An 8,448-nucleotide genomic window follows, 5' to 3' on the forward strand; every position below is an offset into this window, starting at 1 on the left:
GGTTCGTTTCATTAAAGGATATCGGATACTAGAAGGTTGCATTCATTGTTTATAAATAGATATAATTACAACGAAATTTTTTGATATTTTGTCAAAAATTGCTGTATTTGAAGTGAAGAAATGATGAAATAAGTGTTTGAATTCGTTCCATGTACAAAAAGTTGATTTTTAAGGTTTTTAAATCATTTTTTTCAAAATTTCCTGACGTTAGATTTTCAAAAATAAGTTATTGGTCGAATTGATAGAATGGTTCAATTTTTTTGATAATTTTTAACAAGTTTTTTTATTTTTCGATAATTTCGATTTCGAAAATTAGAATTTTTGTAACAACTTGATAATAATTGGGATATTTTTTGAATTTTTTCATATATTTCAAATTCTTTTTTATATTTTTTTGGTATTTAAAAAAATCTCGCGCTTAAATTCGTTCCAATTGAGTTTTAAGGTTTTTAAATCATTTTTTTCAAAATTTCTGACGTTAGATTTTCAAAAATAAGTTATTGGTCGAATTGATAGAATGGTTCAATTTTTTTGATAATTTTTAACAAGTTTTTTTATTTTTCGATAATTTCGATTTCGAAAATTAGAATTTTTGTAACAACTTGATAATAATTGGGATATTTTTTGAATTTTTTCATATATTTCAAATTCTTTTTTATATTTTTTTGGTATTTAAAAAAATCTCGCGCTTAAATTCGTTCCAATTGAGTTTTAAGGTTTTTAAATCATTTTTTTCAAAATTTCCTGACGTTAGATTTTCAAAAATAAGTTATTGGTCGAATTGATAGAATGGTTCAATTTTTTTGATAATTTTTAACAAGTTTTTTTATTTTTCGATAATTTCGATTTCGAAAATTAGAATTTTTGTAACAACTTGATAATAATTGGGATATTTTTTGAATTTTTTCATATATTTCAAATTCTTTTTTATATTTTTTTGGTATTTAAAAAAAATCTCGCGCTTAAATTCGTTCCAATTGAGTTTTAAGGATTTTAAATCATTTTTTTCAAAATTTACCCACGTCAAATTTTCAAAACTAACTTATTGGTCAACAAGATAAAATGGTTCAATTATTTTGATAGTTTTTAACAATTTTTTATATTTTTCGATAATTTTGGGATATTTTTTGAATTTTTCCATATATTTCAAACTCTTTTTTATATTTTTTTGGTATTTAAAAAAAGTCTCGTGCTTAAATTCGTTCTATGTTCAAAAAATTCAATTTTAAAGATTTTAAATCATTTTTCTCAAAATTTCCTGACGTCAGAATTTCAAAACTAAATTATTGGTCAACAAGATAAAATGGTTCAATTTTTTTGATAATTTTTAACAAGTTTTTTTATTTTTCGATAACTTCGATTTCGAAAATTAGAATTTTTGTAAAAACTTGATAATAATTGGGATATTTTTTGAATTTTTTCATATATTTCAAATTCTTTTTTATATTTTTTTGGTATTTAAAAAAAATCTCGCGCTTAAATTCGTTCCAATTGAGTTTTAAGGATTTTAAATCATTTTTTTCAAAATTTACCCACGTCAAATTTTCAAAACTAACTTATTGGTCAACAAGATAAAATGGTTCAATTATTTTGATAGTTTTTAACAATTTTTTATATTTTTCGATAATTTTGGGATATTTTTTGAATTTTTCCATATATTTCAAACTCTTTTTTATATTTTTTTGGTATTTAAAAAAAGTCTCGTGCTTAAATTCGTTCTATGTTCAAAAAATTCAATTTTAAAGATTTTAAATCATTTTTTTCAAAATTTCCAGACGTCAGAATTTCAAAACTAAATTATTGGTCAACGTGATAGAATGGTTCAATTATTTTGATAATTTTTAACAATTTTTTATATTTTTCGATAATTTTTTGATACTTTTTAAATTTGTTCAAATATTTCAAACTCAGTTCATTTCTAAAAACTCAATATACACAATTATCTCTGCATATGCTATATTTTCAAAATATTACATTTAAATTACTAGGTTTACATGAAAGTTATTATCACTAAAAATAAATGAAATGATTTTGAACAATTCAATTCATTTTTTGATAATTTTGAACATTTTTCTACATCTCAAATCGTTTCGTGTTAAAAAATTGAATACTCAATATTTTGATTAATTTTTATCAATTTTTTTCTTCGTAGGATTCTCAAAAATGACTTATAAGTCTCGAATCTTAAAAGATTTGATAATTTTTATGATTTTCATCATTTTTACACATTTTTACAATATTAATTCCGATAAAATTGAAATTTTCATAATTACTGCATAATAATTGAAATATTCTTATTATTTTTCATATATTTCAAACTGTTTCCAAAAATTTGAAAAATATAATTATAAATCATTTTTTATTAATACCTAATTTTCCTAAAATTAATTGTGAATTACAAAATCTTGAGTGGAAGTTACTTTAAAGAAAAAATATTAAAAAAATGTTTTTAGATAATTTTGTGTATTTTTTAGACATTTTCAAACGGTTTTTCTACACGAAAATTCGTTATACATACAAAAGGTTGAATATTTAATATTTTAATTATTTTTTATTAATATTTTTCTTCATAAGATTCTCAAAAATGACTTATGAGTCACGAATCTTAAAAGATTTGATAATTTTTATAATTTTCAGCATCTTTAGATGTTTTTATTGTATTTTCTATATATTTTCCACTGATTTTTTCACACAAAAATTCATTTCTACATACAAAAAGATGAATATTTCATATTTTAATTATTTTTTATTAATATTTTTCTTTATAGGATTCTCAAAAATGACTTATAAGTCACGAATCTTAAAAGATTTGATAATTTTTATGATTTTCATCATTTTTACACATTTTTACAATATTAATTCCGATAAAATTGAAATTTTCATAATTACTGCATAATAATTGAAATATTCTTATTATTTTTCATATATTTCAAACTGTTTCCAAAAATTTGAAAAATATAATTATAAATCATTTTTTATTAATACCTAATTTTCCTAAAATTAATTGTGAATTACAAAATCTTGAGTGGAAGTTACTTTAAAGAAAAAATATTAAAAAAATGTTTTTCGATAATTTTGTGTATTTTTTAGACATTTTCAAACGGTTTTTCTACACGAAAATTCGTTATACATACAAAAAGTTGAATATTTAATATTTTAATTATTTTTTATTAATATTTTTCTTCATAAGATTCTCAAAAATGACTTATGAGTCACGAATCTTAAAAGATTTGATAATTTTTATAATTTTCAGCATCTTTAGATGTTTTTATTGTATTTTCTATATATTTTCCACTGATTTTTTCACACAAAAATCCATTTCTACATACAAAAAGATGAATATTTCATATTTTAATTATTTTTTATTAATATTTTTCTTTATAGGATTCTCAAAAATGACTTATAAGTCACGAATCTTAAAAGATTTGATAATTTTTATGATTTTCATCATTTTTACACATTTTTACAATATTAATTCCGATAAAATTGAAATTTTCATAATTACTGCATAATAATTGAAATATTCTTATTATTTTTCATATATTTCAAACTGTTTCCAAAAATTTGAAAAATATAATTATAAATCATTTTTTATTAATACCTAATTTTCCTAAAATTAATTGTGAATTACAAAATCTTGAGTGGAAGTTACTTTAAAGAAAAAATATTAAAAAAATGTTTTTCGATAATTTTGTGTATTTTTTAGACATTTTCAAACGGTTTTTCTACACGAAAATTCGTTATACATACAAAAAGTTGAATATTTAATATTTTAATTATTTTTTATTAATATTTTTCTTCATAAGATTCTCAAAAATGACTTATGAGTCACGAATCTTAAAAGATTTGATAATTTTTATAATTTTCAGCATTTTTAGATATTTTTACAATATTAATTCCAGTAAAATTGGAATTTTCATAATTACTGCATAATAATTGAAATATTTTAATTATTTTTTATATATTTCAAACTCTGCTTCTAAAAATTAAATAAATATAATTATAAATAATTTTTTACTGACAATATTTTCTCAAAATTACTTCTGAATTATAAAATTTTGAGTGGAAGTTACTATTAAAAAAAAATGTTGAAAAAATGTTTTCCGATAATTTTCTGTATTTTTCAGATATTTTCAAAAAATTCGTTCCACATACAAAAAGATTAATATCTAATATTTAAAATCGTTTTTTTTTCAATATTTTTCTTCGTATGATTCTCAAAAATGACTTGTAAGTCTCGAATATCAAAAGATTTGATGATTTTTTTTAATTTTCGGCATTTTTAGATATTTTTACAATATTAATTCCGATAAAATTGGAATTTTCATAACTACTGCATAATAATTAAAATATTTTCCATATATTTCAAACTCTGTTTCAAAAAATTTGTTAAACATAATTATAAATAGTTTTTTTCACGAAAACCATATTTTCCTAACATTTCTTCGAAATTGTCGGTCTTGAGTAGAGAAAAAAAATTTAAAAAAATGTTTTCAAGTAATTTACTTTATTTTTTAAATATTTTTGAACGTTTTCAATTCGCCCCCAAAATTCGTTCTACGTCTAAGTCAATTATTCAATATTTTGAATCATTTATATTCTTCAATAGAATTTTTTTACTAAACTATCAAAATTTTTCGACGCCACTCCATATATAAATTCAAATATTACAATAATTCCATATTTTTAGAGACAAAAATCCCAATCATCCATCAAAAACTGATTAACAACGACAGAATTAAATAAATAAAATCGAATCTTTAAAAAAAAATAAGAGAAATAAATAAGGATGTAAAGGACGAGGTCCCGAATAAAAAAAATATTATAAGAACTGACCTACCTTCAGGAAAGAGCTGCTCAATATCGGCAACTACCTTTTCCGCGATAATACAACCTACGAGAAGTAGTTTGTGAAGATGATGACACTGACACTGGGCCCGAATGTCCTTGGCCTTCCTTTCACGGTCACGACCACAACAGAAATGCTGGACGGTACGACGAACTGCTTCTTTTCGTCTTCGCGAGTACCGCGTACAAGAAGTACCGAGTAGTAGTGGGGTTTACCACCACCGAGTGTCCGGAGTTCGAGAGCAGGTGGATTACCGATCAAATTTATTGATTTACAAAAATTTTTAGCGCCGCATCCAGGTTCCGTTAGATTTTTCAGTATTTTCGTACGGTTATTTTATAATATATGTGATAATGATTCATCAAAATTGCATTTTTGATAATATCAATCGAAATTAACACGGTAAACGATTAAATCCCATATTTATATACTAAAAGTATTTTCAAGAAGATTCGTTACGTGAAAGTTTTATTTATTTAATGACGTCCAACACAATATTTATCTTTTTCCGTAGACTATCTGAAGTTGCAAAACACTCTCTACATACTCAAAATGCCTCCTTACAGAAGAGAATCAGTTGGAGTTAAATCTGGAGTACTTGGTACACGACACTCATCACCTGTACCTTTTCTTAATAATCACAAAATATTCGACAATCGTTAGCAAAAAAGCGACTGAGGCGACACCCCTGCAATCACGAGTCACTCAACTCTGTCTAGCAAGAGCTCATAAAAACGCGAGAAGAGGCTAGAAAGACCAGAATCGGCGAAAAGAGGCTAGTGCGCTGAGCATGCTAGAATCAGTGATATGAGGCCAGTGAGCTGAATATGCCAGAATCAGCGAGAAGAGGCTAGAAAGACCCAAATCAGCGAGAAGAGGCTAGTGCGCTAAACATGCTAGAATCAATGATATGAGGCTAGTGCGCTAAACATACTGGAATCAGTGAAAAGAGGCTAGAAAGATCCAAATCAGCGAGAAGAGGCTAGTGCGCTAAACATGCTAGAATCAGTGATATGAGGCTAGTGCGCTAAACATGCTTGAATCAATGGAAAGAGGCTAGAAAAACTAGAATCAGCAAGAAGAGGCTAGAAAGACTAAAATCAGCGAGAAGAGGCTAGTGCGCTAAACATGCTAGAATCAGTGATATGAGGCTAGTGCGCTAAACATGCTGGAATCAGTGGAAAGAGGCTAGAAAAACTAGAATCAGCGAGAAGAGGCTAGAAAGACCCAAATCAGCGAGAAGAGGCTAGTGCGCTAAACATGCTGGAATCAGTGAAAAGAGGCTAGAAAGATCCAAATCAGCGAGAAGAGGCTAGTGCGCTAAACATGCTAGAATCAGTGATATGAGGCTAGTGCGCTAAACATGCTTGAATCAATGGAAAGAGGCTAGAAAAACTAGAATCAGCAAGAAGAGGCTAGAAAGACTAAAATCAGCGAGAAGAGGCTAGTGCGCTAAACATGCTAGAATCAGTGATATGAGGCTAGTGCGCTAAACATGCTGGAATCAGTGGAAAGAGGCTAGAAAAACTAGAATCAGCGAGAAGAGGCTAGAAAGACCCAAATCAGCGAGAAGAGGCTAGTGCGCTAAACATGCTGGAATCAGTGAAAAGAGGCTAGAAAAACTAGAATCAGCGAGAAGAGGCTAGAAAGACCCAAATCAGAGAGAAGAGGCTAGTGCACTAAACATGCTAGAATCAATGATATGAGGCTAGTGCGCTAAACATGCTGGAATCAGTGGAAAAAGGCTAGAAAGACTAGAATCAGCGAGAAGAGGCTAAAAAGACCAAAATCAGTGAGAAGAGGCTAGTGTGCTAAACATGTTAGAATCAGTGGGAAGAGGCTAGTGCGCTGAACATGAGCTAGTCTGTTCTGTCCAACCAGAGCTCAGAGAAACGCGAGAAGTGGCTGGAGATTCAGAACAAGACTTAAAGCATCTAACCTTGATCCAAAAAGAGCTGTTATTGATCGTCTCCTCGAAACTAGAGTGTATGAATGGTATTCCTCTTTTCGAAAAGGTCGAGAAGTGATGGTAAACAGTCTCTCTCTCGCGGTATATCAAAAGAGGATCTTGCAATATCAGTTTAGGTACAGCATCGATGTTTTCTAGCTCAACCACAACAACCTTTCGACGATTGAATTCGGAAAGTCACGGTAGTTCATAATGTTGCTTCATCACCGAAAATCGAAGCGAGTTTATCGACACGCTGCTTTCAAATGCCAAATGTCAAACTTGGTAATGACAGATTTGACATATTCGCAACGGTGTTGCCATATATCGAAACTTAAGCAGCAAAACTCGTATTGTTTTTGAGCGAATTATTCAGATAATCGATGTTGTTTGATAATTTTTTAAATTCTCTATAAAAGATTTTATATTATGCTTTAGTTATTTTTCTATTGCTTTATTCCGTTTCTTAGTTCTGATTTTATAATTTAATTTTATCGTTCGCTAAATTATTGAAACGTTACTTTCCCTTTTCCTATGACCTTTTTATGCTTTTCCACAGTTTCAACTACTCCAAGTACAATCTTCATTAAAAGTGTCACAGATTGACATAAATTGTGAAACAGTTACAAGTCGCGTTACGAGTTTGAACAACAACTGGTACTAATTTCAAAATAGAGTCTGGTTTTCTCACCTTTCGTTTTTTTCTTTTAAAATGTTATTCAGGTTTATAAGACAGAATGTTTTTACTGTTTGATGTATGAGAAAACGTTTCATAACAGTTATTACGATATTACAAATTCATCGATAATTATCATCATTGTTTCAAATTGCTTCATCCTAATCTTTTATTCACAATATTCCGGAATCTATCGCGTATTTATACAGGATGTACCGCCGTACATAAATAATCAAAATTAATAACATTTTTTGTGAGGAATCTCCCCGTTTTTTTGATATTAAATCTACTCCTTTCAATCTGCTCGGAATTAAACCTTTTTTCGACAAGATTTGACGATTTCCCACAGTCCAGGAGTTTTTTGGGTATTCCAACCTGTAGCCAAAAATTTCGACACCAATACATGGATGGAAAATCATCAAATATTGAACGCAAATCTGAATATCTTCAACAAGACATTTTAAAGTTTGAAAACTGTGGAAATTCGCGTGTCTGAGTCAACCACGGCAGGAGCTCCATCTGTTGTCAACGAATGGAACAGATTTTTCCTTAGAAAAGTCGTCAGGACATTAGATATGGATTCACCTTTAGTATTAGTCTTCAACCAAATAATAACAAACAACTCAACGAGTCTTATAGGTACTAGGTTTTTATCCATGGCTGCTTCATGCCAATACTCTATTCCTATTCTTTCTAAATCCTTTCTACATGTTTCTATCCATTGTTTTTCTTTGGACGCCTCTTTTTCTTTCTGGTTACATCTCCTTCCAACAAGGATCTTTCCATCCAACTGTCTTCGTCCACCGTTGGTTGTAGAACTGTTTTCCAAATAGCTTAATAGTCTTCCTAGGGCTCCGAACAGTCTTTTATCGTTTTCCCTGGTTTTAACTTCTTTGTTTGTGTCTGTCACTTCCAGGTACTCGAACTCCTGGACTCTATACTACTTGTGTTTTGGTCTTTCATCACTTTTAATTG

General features: G+C 28.1%; 1 protein-coding gene across 1 annotated transcript in view; it reads right to left on the reverse strand.

Moving 5' to 3' along the window:
- Positions 1–4,983, reverse strand: part of LOC130895022 (uncharacterized) — a 154,691-nt gene extending 149,708 nt beyond the window's left edge. Inside the window, exon 1 of the mRNA XM_057802112.1 lies at positions 4,841–4,983. The gene's annotated coding sequence lies outside the window, so the exon portion shown is untranslated. The remainder of the gene's footprint in view (positions 1–4,840) is intronic.
- Positions 4,984–8,448: the final 3,465 nt, after the last annotated feature.

This window comes from Diorhabda carinulata, chromosome 6, assembly GCF_026250575.1.
Source record: "Diorhabda carinulata isolate Delta chromosome 6, icDioCari1.1, whole genome shotgun sequence".
Taxonomy (NCBI): Eukaryota; Metazoa; Arthropoda; class Insecta; order Coleoptera; family Chrysomelidae; genus Diorhabda; species Diorhabda carinulata.